The 19103-nt window shown below is 48.0% G+C and overlaps 1 long non-coding RNA gene across 1 annotated transcript in view; it reads left to right on the forward strand.

Moving 5' to 3' along the window:
* Nucleotides 1-8347: 8347 nt before the first annotated feature.
* Nucleotides 8348-19103, forward strand: part of LOC138581157 (uncharacterized) — a 276403-nt gene continuing 265647 nt past the window's right edge. The window contains exon 1 of the long non-coding RNA XR_011304456.1: nt 8348-8454. This is a non-coding gene — a long non-coding RNA (uncharacterized lncRNA). The remainder of the gene's footprint in view (nt 8455-19103) is intronic.

A 19103-nucleotide genomic window follows, 5' to 3' on the forward strand; every position in this document is an offset into this window, starting at 1 on the left:
GTTCAGCCACGAGTGTGAGAGATGTAAGGGTGACCACAGCAGCTCCAAATGCACAAGACAAGCAGCAACAGGCAGCAGGAGCAATGAGAAAAGGAATTAGGGGCGGGAACGAGAAGGGAGCCACTCCGGTAAGAGTTGACAAGATGGAAAAATGGCTCCAACAGTACCCGGACCAGGAGGCAGCAAACATTATCAGACAGGGTTTTGTAGAGGGTTTTTACATACCTTTTAGAGGGCAGGGAACACAGGTCATTCCAAAAAATCTAAAATCGGCCACGGAGAACAGGGAAATGGTGACCCAAAAAAATCCAAAAAGAGGTGGAGCTGGGTAGGATAGGGGGACCTTTTTCCACAATGCCATTTAGAGAGTTCATATGTTCACCACTGGGTCTGGTACCAAAAAAGGAAAAGGGGGAATACAGGTTAATACACCACTTATCATACCCCCCAAGGGCATCAGTGAACGAGGGTATCTCTCAAAGTGAGGCAACAGTGACATACTTGGATTTTCAGGAAGCAGTAGAACTAGTGAGGAATGCAGGAAAGGGGGCATGGATGGCGAAGACAGACATCTAATCAGCATTTAGATTATTGCCAGTTAACAGCGAATCACAGAGGTGGTTGGGAATGGAATGGGAGGGCGAGTACTTTATAGACAGATGCCTCCCAATGGGGTGCGCCATTTCCTGCGCATACTTTGAAAGAGTAAGCTCATTTCTGCAATGGGCAGTCACAAAAGAGATGGGGGAAGCCGGGATAGTACACTACCTGGATGACTTCTTGTTCGTTGGGATGAAGGGTTCAGAACAATGCAAAACAACCCTGGACAAATTTGTAGAAATAACTAGCGACTGGGGTTTTCCACTGGCAGAAGAAAAAACGACAGGCCCCACACAGGTGATTCAATTCCTAGGGATAGAGATTGACTCAAGCAAAGGAATATGCAGGATACCAGAGGACAAGGTCACAGAACTGCTAAAAACATTAATGGAGCTAAAAGGAAGGAACAAGGCAACTGTGAGAGAGTTGCAAGCACTTGCAGGGAAGTGAAACTTTGCTGGGAAAGTCATACCGCAAGGGAGGGTCTTCCAGAGAAGCATTGAGCTTAGAACAAGGGGGGCCACGGAGGGTCACCACAGGGTGAGAATAGGGGGAGGCATCAAAAAGGACCTAGATGTCTGGGCGGATTTCCTAAGTAAGTGTAACGGTTCAAGCATCTGGCGCACACCGATAAACAACGAGGGAAGAAGGGTATTATTCACAGATGCGGCAGGGGGACTGGGTTTTGGCGCAATATTGGGGAAGGGATGGTGTGCAGAGAAATGGCCAGAAGCATGGCATGAAGCAGGATGGACAAAAAACATAACACTGTTAGAGCTCTTCCCAATATGGGTAGCATTATGTGCATGGGGAGAAGAACTCAGGGACAAAGAAGTAACAGCCTGGTCTGACAATATGGCAATGGTGCAAGTATTGAATAAAGGAAGCGCAGCTTGCCCAATAGTGTTACAATTAATGCGGGCCATCACAGGGGAATGTCTGCATAGGAATACAAACATAAGGGCCAGACACATAGCTGGAGAGGTAAATGTGGTGGCTGATGCCTTGTCTCGTTTTCAGTGGAAAAAATTCAGGGAGCTGAGACCCGACGCCAACAAGGAGAAAATGCCCACGCCAAACAAGGCATGGGTCCCGCTGGAAGAAATGGAAAAGAAAGCACGGTTGGCCAAAAGGTCGACTCAAAAGAAACTAGAACGGAACACACGGTTGGCCAAAAGGTTGACTTGGGGGAAAAAACAAAGCACCACAGGAAATGGAACGGGTCATCAACAAATTGACCAGGAACGCCCTAACATACAAGATGGGTAAGCAATATGAAAAGCATGTGAAAAAGGTATTAATGGAAACAGGAGCAAGAAATGTGGGGGAGATCTCAACTGAAAAAATGTGTGAATTTGTGGAGAAGGCTTTTGCCAAAGGTAAAAGGAAAAGCTGGGCGGCGGCGCATTTGGCCGCAGTGGCATACCCTGCAAAAGCAGCAGGCATGGGGGATCCAACAAACAGCCCTAGAATAAAATATGCTTTGAAAGGTTGGGCAAAATTGGAGGGGAAAAATCCAGACAGCAGAAGGCCAGTAAACTTTGGGAAGTTGGTAATATTGCTGAGAGTATTAGAAAAGACGTTCACGAACGCATATGAAACAGCTTGGTTCAGGGCGGCATTTGTGATTGCATACTATGGTGCTTTTAGGGTGGGCGAACTGGTGGCCAGTAACACAGTGGCAGGGAATGGGCTGGCGCTAAGGGATATTAGCATAGGAAGCAAAGGCATGTCATTAATGTTAAGAAAATCAAAGACGGACTAGGCGGGTAAGGGGAGAGGAATAGACCTCCACTGCATCAAAGAAAAGGACCACTGTCCCAGATGCATAACCCAAGAATTCCTAACCATCAGACCAAAGATAGAAGGGCAGCTGCTAATACACAGAGACGGCAGGGCACTCAGCAGAGGCAGGCCCATACAAATTGGCTTGGATAGTAGGGCACTCCTTTGTGACCCGGGCAGGCAGGTGGCTGGGGGAAGTGGAACAAGGACTACATTTCAAAAACACGATCACAGCATGGTGGGGCATCCCGGGGATGCATTGGGAGGACATCCACGACAGGCTGTCAGATCTAATAGGTTTCAGGGACCCCCCCGAGTACCAGATTATACACCTCGGGGGGAATGACCTAGTGAGCACAAATAGGGGAGAGTTACAGAGAAAAATCTGCGGGTCCCTGAACAGCATAGCCCACTGTTGGTGGAAAACTGAAATCTTTATGTCAGAAGTAATACCACGGAGGGTCTGGCATGGCGCACAGAGAAGGCACGCTATTGAAATAGCCAGGAAAAAGCTGAACAAATCAGTAGAAAAATACTGCAAAAGCACAGGGCTTCATTTTTTAAGGCACGGATTATACCAGAACAATCCTGACATGTTCCATCAGGATGGGGTGCACCTGTCAGCAAAAGGGATGGGGGTCTTTACAGAGAACATTTTTAGGGACCTCAAAGAATGGGGCTGTAGGTAGAAGGCTTTTGGGGGGGACTTGAGTGGGTGGTGCAGACACCCACACAGGTGTGGCGGCATGTGCCCAGGCACGAAGGCCCAAGGAGGACAAGAACTCGGAACAAGCCTTGGGCAACTCCGAAACTGGACACAGTGTGCCCAAAAGCTGATAGCAATGTATTGTTTTCTTGTGTTATGTATTTTCTGCAAGAAAAAAAAATGCCTACGGCCTACTATATTTCCACCAATACAACTAGTCTGTGCTATTATTGCTTATTTAGGGATCTGGGAGGGGGAGCAAGGGGAGCCCACACTACTCAGCCTATGACCCAGGCCCCGGGACTCATGAAATGCGGGCCATTGGAGGGCCGAGGAGTTTAGGCGCGGGTGGGGGTGAAGATGGAGCAAAAGCCATGGGGAGGGGCGGCGTGTTGGCGCCACCAGAAACAAAGGCAACAGGAAGGGAGGAAGCGGCACCTGGGAAAGGTGCGAAAAGTTAGCTGCAGGGGGCCAGGGAAAGCCCGGCCCCCAGGGGAAAGACAAAGGGGCTGAGGGGTATAAGAAGGGTAAAGAAATCTGAGAAAGGCACAAACCAGGTAAGGAGCCTACCTCTCTCGGGCAAGCTCCTTGGGACCTGGACAAAGGAAAGCATTTTTGCCACCCATCCCACCCTGCAAAAATAACGAAAAAGAAGGAAAGGAACAGAAAACGGAACACCGAGTACTTTCTTCGTACATGGTCCAAAGCAAGTCGTAGGCGGCATGTGCCCAGGGATGAAGGCCCAAGGAGGACAAGAACTCGGAACTAGCCTTGGGCAACTCCGAAACTGGACACAGTGTGCCCAAAAGCTGATAGCAATGTATTGTTTTCTTGTGTTATGTATTTTCTGCAAGAAAATAAAAATGCCTAAGGCCTACTATATTTCATATAACTTCGGTTACTAGGGCACTTGTTGATATATACCACATTCTTAAAATTGCAGTGAAAGTGGTGTCTTAAGTACCATACAAAAAGCAGGGAAGCTGAACGTCAAAAGTCATAAATTGTAAAAATCTTAAATGGTTAAACACAATAAAAGAAATACAAAAATTACAGTGTGTATGGTCCTTCAATTGTCATACTTGTATCCCTACTGTAAACACAATAATCTGTGTCAAAAAGCAACAAACAGAGCAATTTCTGCATGTCGGAAGTCATTTGAGTGGTTCCAGACCTAAATAACCCCTTAATATAAATCTCTGACAGCTAATGGAGTACCATGTCTCTTGCCTCATGTGCACTGTGAATTTTCAGTGTTCGTGCTCTGGCTGGGGAGAAAAGAGCAACTTGCACAGGGAAGGATGGAACGCAAGTGAGTAGAGTGAAATATGTAGGAAGGAAGTAAGGTGTCAGAGGAAGAGGAGCGAAGAGAAGGGAGAGTGAGAGCAAGAGAGAGAAAGATACAAAAAGTAACCAGAGAGAAAATAGAGATGGAGCTCAAAAAGAGATTCAGGTACAATAATGGAGAGTAAAACAAATGTAGAGAAACTTCCCCTCCCCATCCCCTCCCAGGCCCTCTTCACTGGCCCCCACCTCTTCTCCAACACTTTGGAAATCCTGTCCCTTCTGTCTTCTGCTCCCCCCTCTGCCCCTCACCCCCTCTCTTGCCTCCCTTGCCCTCCCAACCCCCAAACTCTCCCTTTTCTCTCCCATTGCACCTGATTAGATCTCAAGAGTTGTCCGTTCTATGAAAGTCTCCACTAAGCAGGTGCTCCACTGCTCCTCCAGATCAGTCAAGAACAACATTGCCTCTCTCACTCCAGGCATTGAAACTGCTCTACCGAACACCCGCGAAGACCTACTCTCTAGCCTGGATTCCAACTCTCCCTCTGTTCTGATCCTCCTCCATCTCTCTTCTGCCTTTGACACAGTCAACCACTCCAAACTCATAAACCGGCTCCATTATACCCTAGGTATCACGGACAGGCCAAGGGCATGGCTGACCTCCTTCCTTTCAAACCGACCCTCCCTAGAGCAAATGGGTCCTTTTCTCTCCTCCACCACACTCTCTACTTGTGGCATCCATCAGGGCGCCATTCTGTTGCCATGGCTCTTCAACATCTACCTGGCCCCTCTGGCCTATCTGATCTTCACATTTCCACCTAATTTCCAGTGTTATGCAGACAGCACACACCTTTCCTTCAAGCTGCCATCCTCTACCTCCTCCTCCTTCTCCCTCATACCTGACTGTCTGACTGCTATTCGGGCATGGCGTTCTGCCAATGATATCTGCCTTAATGCCAGCAAAACAGAGATTCTACTCAATGGGATGCCTGTTCCTTGTTTCCCACCATCTCTGTGGTCAGACTCCTTGGGTCCCATCCACTGACCCACCTGTGAGGCGAGAAACCTTGGGATCATCTTTGACTCCTCTCTCTATTTCTCTCCACACATCACAGACCTTGCCAAGAAGTCCAACTTTCAGCTCCACCTTCTCAGGAGCATTCTGCCTTTCCTCACCTTCCCCAGAAGCTCAACAATGTCAGAACCCTGGTTTTCTCTATGCTGAACAACTGCAACAGCCTCTTCCTCAATCTGCCTCTTTCCTCCCTTCGCCCCCTCCAACTAATCCAGATTAGGACTGCAAGATTTTTCCTGGGCCTCAAGCCCAGGGACCACATCTCTCTTGCCCTAGAATCTCTCCACTGGCTCCCAGTGACAGCAAGGATCAAATTCAAGACCCTCTGCATCATCCACAAGGTCGTCCATGGCCTGGAATTTCTTTACATCCAGCTTTCCCTCCCTAAATAGCTCTCGCCATAGTCCTTTGGTCTCTGGCTCCAACTCTCTGCAGGTCAAACGTTTCTCCAAGCAGAGAGTGGGAGGTAGATGCCTTTCCTCGGCTGGCTGCTCCCTCTAGAACAGGCTCCCTTCTCCCTCCGACTTGAGCAGGATCTTCTAAAGCTCTGGGAACTTCTCAAGACTTTCCTTCCCTCTCACCCTCCTGTGCTAACTCTCCCTCTGCCACTACGACTGGGGACTGGTCCTTTCAAAGTCATACAAGGGCCAGACCAACCCCCACCAGCCCCCCCTGCATCCTTTGCCAGCACTTGCCCGCATGCTCCCTTTTCCCCTGGCACTTGCTACCTTGGCCCACCCAGCACTTTCCCGTCCCCTTCACTACAGGCACTCCACTCCTTCTCACTCTACCCCTCACCCTCTGCACTTACCACCTTCTCCAGCACTTGCACAGTAGGATTGTCAGAAGGCCAATATAGACGTTTTATGTTTTTGGTTGTTCTACGCTCATGTGCCACCACCCCATCTTGTCTTGTGGCGCCTGGAAACACTTGTGTATAGGCGCCATACACATGTCCAATATATAAAATAAATAAATGTAAATAGAGAAAATATGATACGCATAGTGAGTGGAAGAAAGAGGGGACAAATAAAGAGGGAAACAGAAAAGAAAATGTAGGGGATAGAAATAGAGAGTGGGATACATAGAGTGACAAAAGAGTGAAATAAATAGAGAGGGTGAAAAATAAGGGATGGGAATAGAGAAAAACAAAATTAGATATGAATAAATACAGAGAGGAGCACAGAGAGTACCATAAAGAGAAATGGGGACATATAGAGAGGAACACATATATAGAGTGACATAGAAGGATGGAGATAACTAGGTAAGGTGACAGCTAATAAGTAAAGGAACTAGAGAGGGGCAAACATAGAGAGTGGGCTGTGCACAGATGAGCGCTGATAAAATGTGGCACACAAAGAGAGTGTGACACACATATAGAGAGCAAGCAAAATTCAGAGGAAGACAATAACAGAGGGGCCCAACTAGATGTAGACAGACTTGGATCGGCACACGTAACAGAGAGGCAAATAAAGGAACAGAAGGAGCCAGGCAAAACGAGAGGCAGGCAAACAGGGTGGGACAGATAGAAAAATACAGGGTGTGTGGTGCGGTAAGCAAGTATGATATTTTCAGGGGATTGGAGAGAAATTAAGATAGCTGGGAAGAGGGAGGGTGTGCAAAAATTAGAAGAGAAAGTGGCATAGACGAAGAGGAGTAAGAAAGATAAGCTTCTGAGTGGAGATGAAAAAGTTATAAACTAGTGTTGGGATAAAGGGAGGAAATCAGAGAATAAGGGGGCAGGTAAACGACTTAGTGAGATAAGGGGGTCAGTGTGTTTGTGTGAAGTGGGGTAGGGTGAAGGGGAGCCAGAGATGATGTGACTCAGGAGTATAAGAGACAAACAAGGAGAATGAGGACAACAAAGGGGTGATGGACAAAAAGAGCCAGTGTAAGAGACAGAGAAAGTCATATACTGCACACTTAATCCACAAAAAGAGTTAGAGAGTAAGAATGTCAAGAATAATAAAGAGAGAAGCAGAGAAATAAGTGTGAAGGTGATCCTGGCCCTGATAGGGACACGGAGAAAGGGTGGAGGAGAGACCAATAGAAAAAGTGCAAAAGCCTGAGAGGGGAGAGAGATCTGGAACTTGTAGAGACTTTGGGGAACAGTTCCCAAGATACCCACCAGTGGAGAAAGTTAACTGAGAAACCAGAGGCCATGGGTGAAAGGGTGACTTAAAGAGTCACAAAGAGCAAAGGAGAATCCTGGCGGGAAACCTATGGAAATAATCCAAAGAAAGAGTGGTAGATTGGAACAGGGAATGCATGAAATGGCGTCTTGGGGATAAAAAAAGGGTAAATGAAACAGTGTGAAAGAGACATGGTGAAAGGGAGATGATACTAACCTCAGAGATAGAGAAAGTGAGACAGCAAGGCAGAGACAGACAGAGAGACAGAGGGGGGCAAGGGTGTAAAGAGGCGGTGCAATGTCCCCAGGGAGCAGGAGGGGGAGCCAAGGGCCTAACAGGAGGTGCAAAGTGGCCACAGAGATGGGCAGCCTCCAAACCACCCCTTGGAGAGTTTGGGAAAGTGGAGAGGTCCCTGGCCATTATAGTCTGGGATTGGATTGGGACGGACCAGAATGACCCAGAAAAAGAGGGAGCGAGAAAAGGGTATAAGTATCTGTGAAAACAATAGTTTTCTGTGAATGGTTTTTTGCAGATTTTCATTTTCGCTCCTGGGGTGATAGTGAGAAAAAGGCTTCCGTAATGCCGGCCTAAATTGGTGAGTACCTGCACTTCTATTGCATTTATCATTTGAAGCAAAGTCTCACAAACTGGGCCAGGCTTTTTCCCTGGTTCTTTTTCCGTAGCTCAGGACCCAGGCTGAGTCATAGTCAGACGCCTGAAACAGCCCCTCTCCGTTTAGCATATGCGACAGAAAAGGCAGCTCGAAACCGCAGGCGAGAGGCTGCCCGGCTCCATCCGGACCCTTCTGACATCAGGAAGGCCCGGGCGGCGAAGTGCCCTTGGCTGAACGCAGCACCACTTCTGCTGACACGGTAATCACCATTAACTTTATATCTTTCAAAATCATTATTATTGCCTTTATGCCTTGTTGTCAGTTCCTGCGCAGGATTCACGGCCCCAGCCAGGCGAAGCTGGCGCGCGTCCCACTTTCTTTTACTGCCCTGGGCACGGCGCCCTGGCTCCATCTTGCCACGCTACCCTCTCCGGGTTGATGAACGGTACCTCCAGGAAACATAAAAGGCGCGCGGTTCGCCCAGCACGCAGCCGTCTGCAGGGGAAGACAAACGGAGAGTTAACAGGGAGGTCAGGCGTTCTGATGGAGGGAGAAGCTGGCTGCTAATGACCATTATCTGGGCCTCAGCTTTAAGTTCATTAGTTTTACATTAAGCCCTTTAAAGCCAGAAGCAATGAACAAGTCAGGCCTTGCTGAACTGTGGCCTAATCTGCTTCAGCCCTAAAGAAAACAGCCAGGGGAGAGGCTAAGCACGTCTTTATTCTCCAGGTCCCAGCCCCCTCCTTCTAGGCATTGGAACCACGTATAAACACGAACTGACATGGCCTCAGCCACTGAACACGTTAAAATGGCCATGTGTACATCATCATTATCATACCATAACAATATGTTAGAGGAACAAGGGCTGCATACGTGCCAACAATGTCCATCCATGCGGGAGATTGAAGCCAGTCCTAGTTCCCTATTACAACTCCAACACTGCACGAGTCAGAGTGCAAAGTGAAAACCAGGACTGGACTGCCGTCTCCCTAAATGTGTGTATACTGTTGGCATGTATGTTATTCTGTTTCAACTGCTCTGGCCAAGCGCGAGAGAATCATTCAGCACGTTTTTCTTTTATTCTGGGACCTGTAGTCCTAAATATAAAATGCAAAAGAAAAATCTACACGTCTCAGTATTCAAAGACAAAACAAAAACAGGACTGGTTCACCTTTTCACGCACGGCAAGGGCAGACGTGATAGGCTCAGTAGTGTGGGCTCGCTTTGCTCCTCTTACCAGATCCCTACCTAAGTAATAAATCACAGACAATTTATATGTATAGAACAGGTGTTTTGGGCACCTTGTGTTCACTCCCGAAGTTACCCAAGGCTCCTCCTGAGTCCGTGTTATCCCTGGGCCTTCGTTCCTGGGCACATGCCGCCTACGACATGTCTTGGACCGTGTACCGAAAGAGTACTCGGCGTTCTTTCTTCTGCCTTCTCCTTCTTTTCTCGGACTGTGTACCGAAAGAGTACTCGGCGTTCTCACTTCTGCCTGCTCCTTCTTTTTTGGACCGTGTACCAAAAGAGTACTCGGCGTAACGGCTCCTGCCTGCACCCCTCTTCTTCCGTTATTATTGTAGGGTGGGTTGGGTGGCAAACGTTTTTCCTTCCCCTTATGCAGGCACCAAGAGCCTACCCGAGCGAGGTGAGCTCTTACCTGGTTTGTGCCGCCTCTCGTTTTCATGGCTTCTTATACACCCCCGTCCTTTTGTTCCTTCTTGGGGGCGGCCGGGTTACCCCCCTGATCCCTTGCTGTTGTATTTCGTACCTTCCCAGGTGCTGTTTCCTGCCCTTTCCTGGGCTTTTGTTTCTTGTGGCGCCGTTCGGACACCCCTCCCTATGCTTTCGCGCTGTTTTCCCCCACCCCGCGCATAAACTCCCAGACCCTCTATCATCCCGCATTTTATGCGGCCCGTGGCCTGGGTCATAGGCTGAGTAGTGTGGGCTCGCTTTGCTCCTCTTACCAGATCCCTACCTAAGTAATAAATCGCAGACAACTTATGTTTATGGAAAAGTTGTAGGCCGTAGGCATTTTATTTTCTTACAGAAAATACAACACAGCAAAATAATTACACTGCCATATGCTTTTGGGCACCTTGTGTCCAGTCCCGAAGTTGCCCAAGGCTCCTCCTGAGTCCTTGTTATCCCTGGGCCTTCGTTCCTGGGCACATGCTGCCACACCTGAGCGGGTGTTCCTTACGCCCGCTCAGGTCCCCCCCAAAAGCACCTTACCTACAACCCCATTCTTGGAGTGCCCTAAAAATGTTGTTGGAAAAAAAAAACATCCCTTTCCTAGATAGGTGCACCCCATCCTGGTGAAACATGTCCGGATTGTTCCGGTGTAAGCCATGTCTTATGAAATGCAGCCCTGTGCTCTTGCAGTACTTTTCTATTGATGTATTTAGTTTATGTCTGGCTATTTCGATTGCGTGCCTCTTCTGTGCCCCATACCAGACCCTTCTTGGTATTATTTCTGACATAAAGATCTCGGTTTTCCACCAGTTGTGGGCTATGCTATGCAGCGACTCGCAAATGTTCCTTTGTAATTTACCCCTATTTGTGCTCACCAGGTCGTTCCCTCCGAGATGTATAACCAGGTACTCGGGGGGGGGGGGGTCCCTGAAACCTATCAGGTCCGACAGCCTTTCTTGAATGTCCTCCTAGTGCATCCCCGGGATGCCCCACCAGGATGTAATTGTGTTTCTGAAATGTAGTCCTTGCTTCTCTTCTTCCAACCACCTGCCTGCCCGGGTCACGAAAGAGTGCCCCACTATCCAATGCCGATTTGTAGGGTCCGGCCTCTATGGAAACGGGGAAGATAAGTGTTATATCAGTTCCTCCCTTATGTATTTTTTAAAACATTGCGACTTCCATCCCCGAATTCTTATCACACCCTTCGCTCCCAGGCCCCCGCCTATGCAGAGGTCGCTGCTCCTATCCTGAAAGAGTGTGTCCCAAATTCGGCTGGATCCCATCCTGCTTTTGCCACTGTCTGTTTCAATACTGCCTGAAACTGGTACCTGCTGAGTGCGCTGCCGTCCCTATGTATTAATAGCTGCCCGTCGACCTCTGGTCGAAGATCTAGGAATTCTTGGGTGATGCATCTGGGACAGTGGTCCTTCTCTCTGATGCAATTGAGGTCTATTGCTCTCCCCTTCCCCGTTTGGTCTGTTTTAGATTTCTTTAGCATTATAGACATCCCCTATTTTCCCATACTAATGTATTTCCTTGCCAGGCCGTCTCCTGCCACCGTATTACTGGCCACCAGTTCCCCTACCCTGAAATCCACATAGTAATTTAGCGCAAATGCTGCCCTGAACAGCGCAGTTTCGTACGTGCTGCTGCATGTGTCTCGCAGTACTTTTAACAGTATTATCAACTTCCCAAAATTTACCGGCCTTCTGTTATCTGTTTTCTTCCCCTCTAATTTGGCCCATCCTCTCATAGCGTATTTTATTTTATCGCTGTCGGTTGGGTCCGGTATGCCCGCCACTTTTGTTGTATATGCCACTGCAGCTAGGTGCGCTGCCGCCCAGCTTTTCTTTTTCCCTTTGGCAAATGCCCCTTCGAGAAAATGCACACATTTTTTCCGTTGAAATTTTTTCCACCTCTTTTACACCTGTTTACACCAACACATCTTTTACATGCTTTTCGTACTGCTTACCCGTTTTGTACGTTAGGGCGTTCCTGGTCAGCTTGTCAATGACCCTTTCCTTTCTCCTTTCTTCTCCCACTTCTTTTGAGTCGACCTTGTGGCCAACTGTGCTTTCCTTTCCAGTGCCTCCAACGGGACCCATGCCTTCGGCGGCGTGGGCGTTTTTTCCTTGTCGGCATCAGCCACCACATTTGCTTCTCCAGCGATATGCCTCGTCTGATGATGATTGCCCTCATTAATTTCAACACTATTATGCATGACGCACTTCCTTTGTTTAACACGTGCACCACCGCCATGTTATCTGACCATACTGCCAACTCCTTGTTTCCTAGCTCTTCCCCCCATGCGCATAACGCGACCCATGTCGGGAAGAGCTCCAGCAGCGTTATGTTTTTTGTCCATTCCGCCACCTGCCATGTTTTTGGCCACTTGCCTGCACACCATTGTTGCCCCAGTATTGCGCCAAAACCAAGGCCACCTGCTGCATCGGTGAACAACACCCTTTTACCTTCCTCGTTCACTGGTAAGCGCCATATCACCGACCCATTGAAGTATTTCAGAAATTCTGCCCACACTTCCAGATCTCTCTTGATTCCTCCCCCTAGCCTGACTCTGTGGTGCCCCTTTGTAGTACCTCTCGTTTTCAGCTCAATACTTCTCTGGAACACCCTCCCCTGTGGTATGACTCTTCCTGCGAAGTTCAACTTTCCTGCCAGTGCTTGCAATTCTCTCACTGTTGCTTTGTTTCTTCCTTGTAATTCCTTTATTGTCTTCAGCAGATCCGTCACCTTTTCCTCCGGGATCCGACATCTTCGTTTGTTTGAGTCAATTTCTATTCCTAGGAATTGGATAATCTACGTTGGGCCCATCATGTTCTCCTCCGCCAGAGAAAAACCCCACTCGCTTGTTATTTCCACGAATGTATCCAGGGTTGCCCTGCATAGCTCTGAGCCTTTGGGTCCAACAAATAAAAAATCGTCCAGGTAATGTACCATCATGGACTCCCTCATCTCTTCTGCCACCGCCCATTGCAAAAATGAACTTACCCTCTCAAAATATGCGCATGAGCTGGCACACCCCATCGGGAGACATTTGTCGACAAAGTATTCTCCCTCCCAATGCATACATAACCATCTTTGCGATCTGCTGTTGACTGGCAACAGGCGGAATGCCGATTTAATGTCTTTGTTCGCCATCCATGCCCCTTTTCCCACTTTCCTGACCAGTTCTACTGCCTCCTCGAAGTCTGAATATGATACTGTTGCATCGCTCTGGGCGATGCCGTCGTTCACCGAGGCCCCCGGGGGGTAGGATAGGTGGTGTATCAGCCTATATTCCCCTTCGTCTTTTTTCCGCACCAGCCCCAGTGGAGAGCATATAAATTCTTCGAATGGTAAGGCCGTAAAGGGGCCCTCCACCCTCCCCAGTTCTACCTCTTTCCTGATCTTACTGGTGACTATATCTCTGTTCTCGGTTGCCGACTTTAGATTCCTAGGAATGTCTTGCGCTCCCTGCCCGGTAAACGGGATGTTAAAACCTTCTCTAAAGCCTTGTCTGATCTGGTCTGCCGTTTCTTGGTCTGGGTATTTCTGGAGCCACCTTTCCATCCTCTCGATTTTTACCGGCGTGGCTCTCTTCCCACCCCAGTTCTTATTTCCGTGTCTCATCGCTTCTGCCGCTTGGAGCTGCGGCCCTTGTGCACTTGGCGCTGCTGTGGTCACCCTTACATCTCTCGCACTTGTGGCTGAACTTGCACTTCCATCCCCAGCTACAAGGTACCCCCTTTTCAAAACTCCTACATTGTCCTGGTTCTGCTCGTGTTGTCCCCGTGCTCCCGCTGCCCCCCCCCCTGTGTTGTCGGGGGCAGGCTGCTCTGCCACCCTCTCTGTACCCATAATTTCTGCTCCGAAAACTCTGGTCTCTATTTCTGTCATAGCTGGATTCGTACCTTCTGCTATTGTATCTATAATCCGCTTTGTAATCATTTTGCCAATACTGCCTTCCCTGCTGTCCCCCTGTGTTCCGCTCCTTGGAATCCCATTTCTCCTTTAGCACATTAAATATGTAGAGATTAAAGTTTTCTTCATCCCAACCCATATCCGGAAAGCAGTCCATCTCTTTTCTGAACTTGTGATCATACTCCAGCCATGCGTCACCTCCAAACGCTGCGTGTACTTTCAGCACCCTCTGTTGATACGCAACCAATGCTACCCCGTCTTCCGGGAATTTTTGTAATATAATTGTAGACATTATGGTGAAGGCCGACATCCAGTTGTCAAAATTCCTTAGTAGTGGCCCCTTTTTTAGTAAACTTTTCTCATCCTCCTTCATGTCCTCTAGGGCCACATTCATCCCCCTCTTTTGGCAATCTAACAATGTAAAGACATTGATCAATTCCTTCCTCCATATTGTTTCCTTTACTTTGTCATTTATGTACCAAGCCATCGCTTTCATTGACCGTCCCTGTGCATCTTTACCCATGGTTGGCCTGCCATATTTCGTCATGAGTAGCCCCCCATTTTCTGCCGCTGCCACCGTCGGGGCTGCCCCCGGTGGTGTGTCCCCTGCCACTGTGTTTGGCCCTGCCGGTTCACCTTGTGGCGCTGGGATTTTCGGTGCCTCTTATGGCACCGGGACTACTGGTGCCCCTTGTGGTGCCGGGACCGGGGTTTCCCTGGGTTCAGCCCCTGCCCACCACTCCTCTCCATTTTACCCAAGCCCTTAGATGATCCCTGTCTTTGTCATCACTGCTTGCTTCAGATGAGGAACTCCCCTGCTACTCCTCCCTGGGTCCCTTCCCCCTTCTGCTCTTCTTGCCATTAGTTCTGGGCAACTTACCTGAAACCGAGCCGCAATTTTTTAACATTTTTACGATTTTATTTCCCACATTATTATTCACAGTACCTTTGTTGTTATCTTTTTTCTTTCTCTTGGTCGGTGCCTCTGTCTGTTCCTTTGATCTCTTCGACTCTGCTCTTCCCCTCTTCTGTCCTTGCGGTACCTCGTCTTCTCCTTCGCTGCTGCTGGGATCTATGAACAGCAGAGGTGACGTTGCCTTCGCCCTTTCTTCTTTCTGCATTATCTCCAGCACCCATTGTGCCCCATATTCCTTCTCTGCCTTTCTCGCCCATTCTGAGAATTCTTGGGTCCTTTTTGCTCTCCCTTCTGCCATCCTTCTTGTCTGAATTCTGCCAGCCACGCTTCTCGTTTGACCACGGCGAAGGTGCTTTGTTAGATCGCAGCTGGTACTTCTGGGTCGCTCCTGCTCCGGCACCGCTGGGCGACTCGTAGCCACTGCGTTTAGAACTAAATCAGAGAGGTAGAAAAATCTGTGAGCCCGCAAGAGCAAACGTTTTTCCTTCCCCTTATCCAGGCACCAAGAGCCTACCCGAGAGAGGTGAGCTCTTACCTGGTTTGTGCCGCCTCTCCTTTTCCTGGCTTACTTATACATCCCCAGCCTTTTGTTCCTTCTTGGGGGCGGCCGGGTTACCCCCCTGTCCCCTTGCTGTTATATTTCACACCTTCCCAGGTGCTGTTTCCTGCCCTTTCCTGGGCTTTTGTTTCTTGTGGCGCCATTCGGACGCCCCTCCCTACACTTTTGCGCCGTTTTCCCCCACCCCGCGCCTAAACTCCCAGACCCTCTATCGTCCCACATTTCATGCGGCCCGGGACCTGGATCAGAGTTCTCCTTTGGTGGCAGGCAATGTTCTACTCCCTCTAACTAATCTGATAACTTTGTCTGCAATTTATTTGTGTTGGCATTTTATCATATTTAGCAACGGTGGACGCGTGCAAACAATCATAGGAGCAAATTAATTAAAAACAAAACACGATTCGACCCTCCATCCTCCATCCCTCAGCTCCGTGAGGACCGCCAAACCAAGATGAACATGTCTCTACATGTTGAAATTAGCATTGTGTCGAATCCTGGAATTAGCAAGGTTCAGAAACCAGGACCATAATTCCCAGAATCCACCGGGTCTAAATTACAAAACGAAATGTGGATGGTGGGTTGGTAAAAGGCACTCACTTAGTGATGTTAATGTACTCTAAGACTCCTTCCTCTGGGGCTTCTGCTATGAATGGAGCACAATGTTTTCTGTAACATACTGCTCTTTGGGGATGGAGAGGGCCTTAGGCATTGAGTGTGGATGAGTATTCTCTGGGTCAGGCTGCTGGGTTAGACAGAGACCTTCGACGTAAGTGCCTTTCTTGTGAAGCCCTTTGCACTGAGTAAGAGGGTGACTAGTTCCGGGGTGGACTGCCTTTTAGGGAACTCTGATGTGGTAGGCCTCTGCACCCTGGGCCTCTTCTGTGTGTTGTACTATTTTATTTCCAAATGTTATCATAGGAAAAGGGTTGGGCTTACTAAACATGTGTAATACTTTGAACATTATTTACAGGGCCTCCTTTGGTTCCCAGTCCACCCCTGGGTGTGTTGTAATATTTGGTAATTTATAATACCCAGAGGTTTCTAAGCACAGACCCAGGGATTTCACCGGTGTTGCTTGGTGTCGTTTTGCTTTCAAGGCGAGCTTTTTGCCCCTCAGCTATCCTCCCAAGACGAGTTACAGGAATATGTGCTCGTGAGGGGAGTCCATACTGAACGAGAGCTTTTGGGGCAGGTTTTCCATTTGAGGCGTAGTCTCCTACCAGCAGGACTCTCGGTGTGGAGTATACTACAATAAACCTGATAAATATGGCATATTGCCCTACATCCTAGGAAGGCGGGTGGAACTACCCTACAAGTGACCTGCATAAAACTGTACGTCATCGGTCCAAAAGGTATCTGACCTACGAATATTCACAGGTCACTTGTGGGGTGGTGAAACAGTCAGCAGCACCCCCAAGAAACACAAAGTCCCTCTCACCCCTGCACTGTACCCCGGGCCTTCGTTCCCCCTGTCATCCCTCGCAGGGTCCTGCTGTTGACTTTGTGCGAACCTCAAACTTTTCTGGATAAACGGGCGGAAACATTCAAAACGTATGTGGGACCACACATCTATAGAAATTGGGGGGAGGGGGGATTCTAGTATCCCTGCACTCGTTTGCCTAGGCTTGCATCCACATGAGTTATGGATGCATATTCCATACCTCTGCTGAGTGAGTGTGTGAGCATAATGAGGATGTATAGCCCTCCAGGGTTGGCCATCCTGCCACCATTTTATGGACCAAAGCTAACATGGGCGTGTATGCCAGTGCTGACAGGCCAAGCCCTCCCTGGAGAGGAATAACGTCATTAAAACTGATTAATGCAAAACGTGGTTGCGAAACCTGAAGAAAGAAAAAAAAACAATTAAAACATAAACTTACCTTTGGAACACAGTTGCTCTTGGTTGTAGTGCATTTTCAGTGTTGATTGTGCTGGCATTATTAACACTGGGACGGATGTTCAGCCAAGAAGAGCAGAGTTCCTGAATCCAAAGGCTTGTATATTTATTTTTATCGGGATAAAGAAAAAATAAATAAAGAAAAACACACTTTGGCATCCTTGTTTTGCATTTGCGGGCTCTGAAGGGGCTCTGGAGTCATGGAGGAAATTGTAGCTGCCACGGAAGGGGCTGTGCAGCCGTGAGGCTGTGCTGAATGCGGACTTGCATCATTGGGTATAGCGCACCTGACTTGCTGCACACCCCACACAGGGTGCTAATGAGCGAGTCACCCCTTTGAAGAGGGCAAATGGCCCAGGTAGAGTAATTTTTAGTGTTACTGTTCCCTCTTGTCCAGCCCATAACTGTGGTTCCATAACGTTGCCCCATTTTTGAGTTCATTCTTAAATGTTAGTGCTGGATGTGTAAAGTTGATTTAGGAAAGTATATTTTTTACCTGTAAGGTTATTGGAATCTTGATATTATTTTGTGATCTCGTGCTTGAGGTTTGCATGGTTCGCACCAAAGATATTTTGAGAAAACGATATCATGATAGGGCATCTGACATCCCACTGATCCGACAGGTTCTGAAGACGACCTTACAGAAAGGTTTAAGGCTCTGCACCCATGAATATGTATTACAATATGTGACATGGTAACTTCCGAAGCACACTGGAAAACAGTTGGTTAAACCTGTAGCATTTTTTTAAAACAACTTTACTGAATGAATGTTTGGGGTTCTGGGTGGTAAAATGAAGGCATAATGGTGCACTTTAAAGAACACAGACTATTACAATAAATACAAGCCGGCTATTATTTAAAGACAACTTTGCGGGAGGTGGAGGTTGGGAAACGATTTGGGGCGCTGAACAGTACACTGTTTGGGAAAGTGCATTTTAAGGCCCACTAGGTCAGTATCCATAACCTCTCAGTAATACTTTATCAGATTCTCTTCATCATCATGTTTATTTCGGATAGGTGAAAAACAATCCATAAAAACAATAGAAATACAAAAGAAAATACCAATTATGACACAGTAAAACATATGATTTTACAAACCTCATCAAAATTAGCTGATACAAAACTTCGCAGATACAATTCATTAAAAGTATGCATCAAACTCAATGTAGGGTAAACTACGTTACAGTCATTTCCTAAGTGAAAGTGCAATTTTCAATTATGTAAGTAGGGACCAGCCCACACGTGGTGAGTCCGCCCATAACAAATACATTAGGGCAGGTTGATTCTGTACAAAACCCAATTTGTGTAATATAAGCCCTCCTCTGGCTCGTGCATAGGCAGGGCAGAAAAAGATCAGATGCGCCAGGTCCTCGTAAGGTGCTTCACACATCTGGCAAGATCGGTCTGCACCCGCCCCGGACCTTGCTGCCACCACAGCCCTTATCCAAATGCAGTTAAACCTTGCCCTGGTTACAAGAACGTGATCCACAGGGATCTCTGCCCATAACTGCTGAACCCATATGCATGCATTAGTATTGGCCGAACCCCAAGCCCTCTCCTGTAATAATAGGCTCACAACTTGTGTCAAGTGTTGGCAATAAAAGGCCGTAGGATTTTATTGTACAGATATGGTCATGGCAATACACAATATCACATATCATAATGGTATCATACTTTTTGCACTGGGTCCTGAGGTTACCCCCTCTGACCCGTGCCGCCTTCTTGTGTCCCACGACTTGTGGGCACCGTAGAGTGCCCTGCACTTCTTTTTGTTCTTCTCTTTTTTGTAGGGTGGGAGGGTTCTGTCGTAAAGAAGCAAAAAGGATTTGGAAGACACCGAGTAAACAGTGAACCTCCTGTTTGCTTGGGTCCCCGTTCAGGGTCCACAAACAGATTATGTTTACTCTGAGCATTCTGCTC

This window comes from Ambystoma mexicanum, chromosome 3p, assembly GCF_040938575.1.
Source record: "Ambystoma mexicanum isolate Mex_15411 chromosome 3p, UKY_AmexF1_1, whole genome shotgun sequence".
Classification (NCBI taxonomy): domain Eukaryota; kingdom Metazoa; phylum Chordata; class Amphibia; order Caudata; family Ambystomatidae; genus Ambystoma; species Ambystoma mexicanum.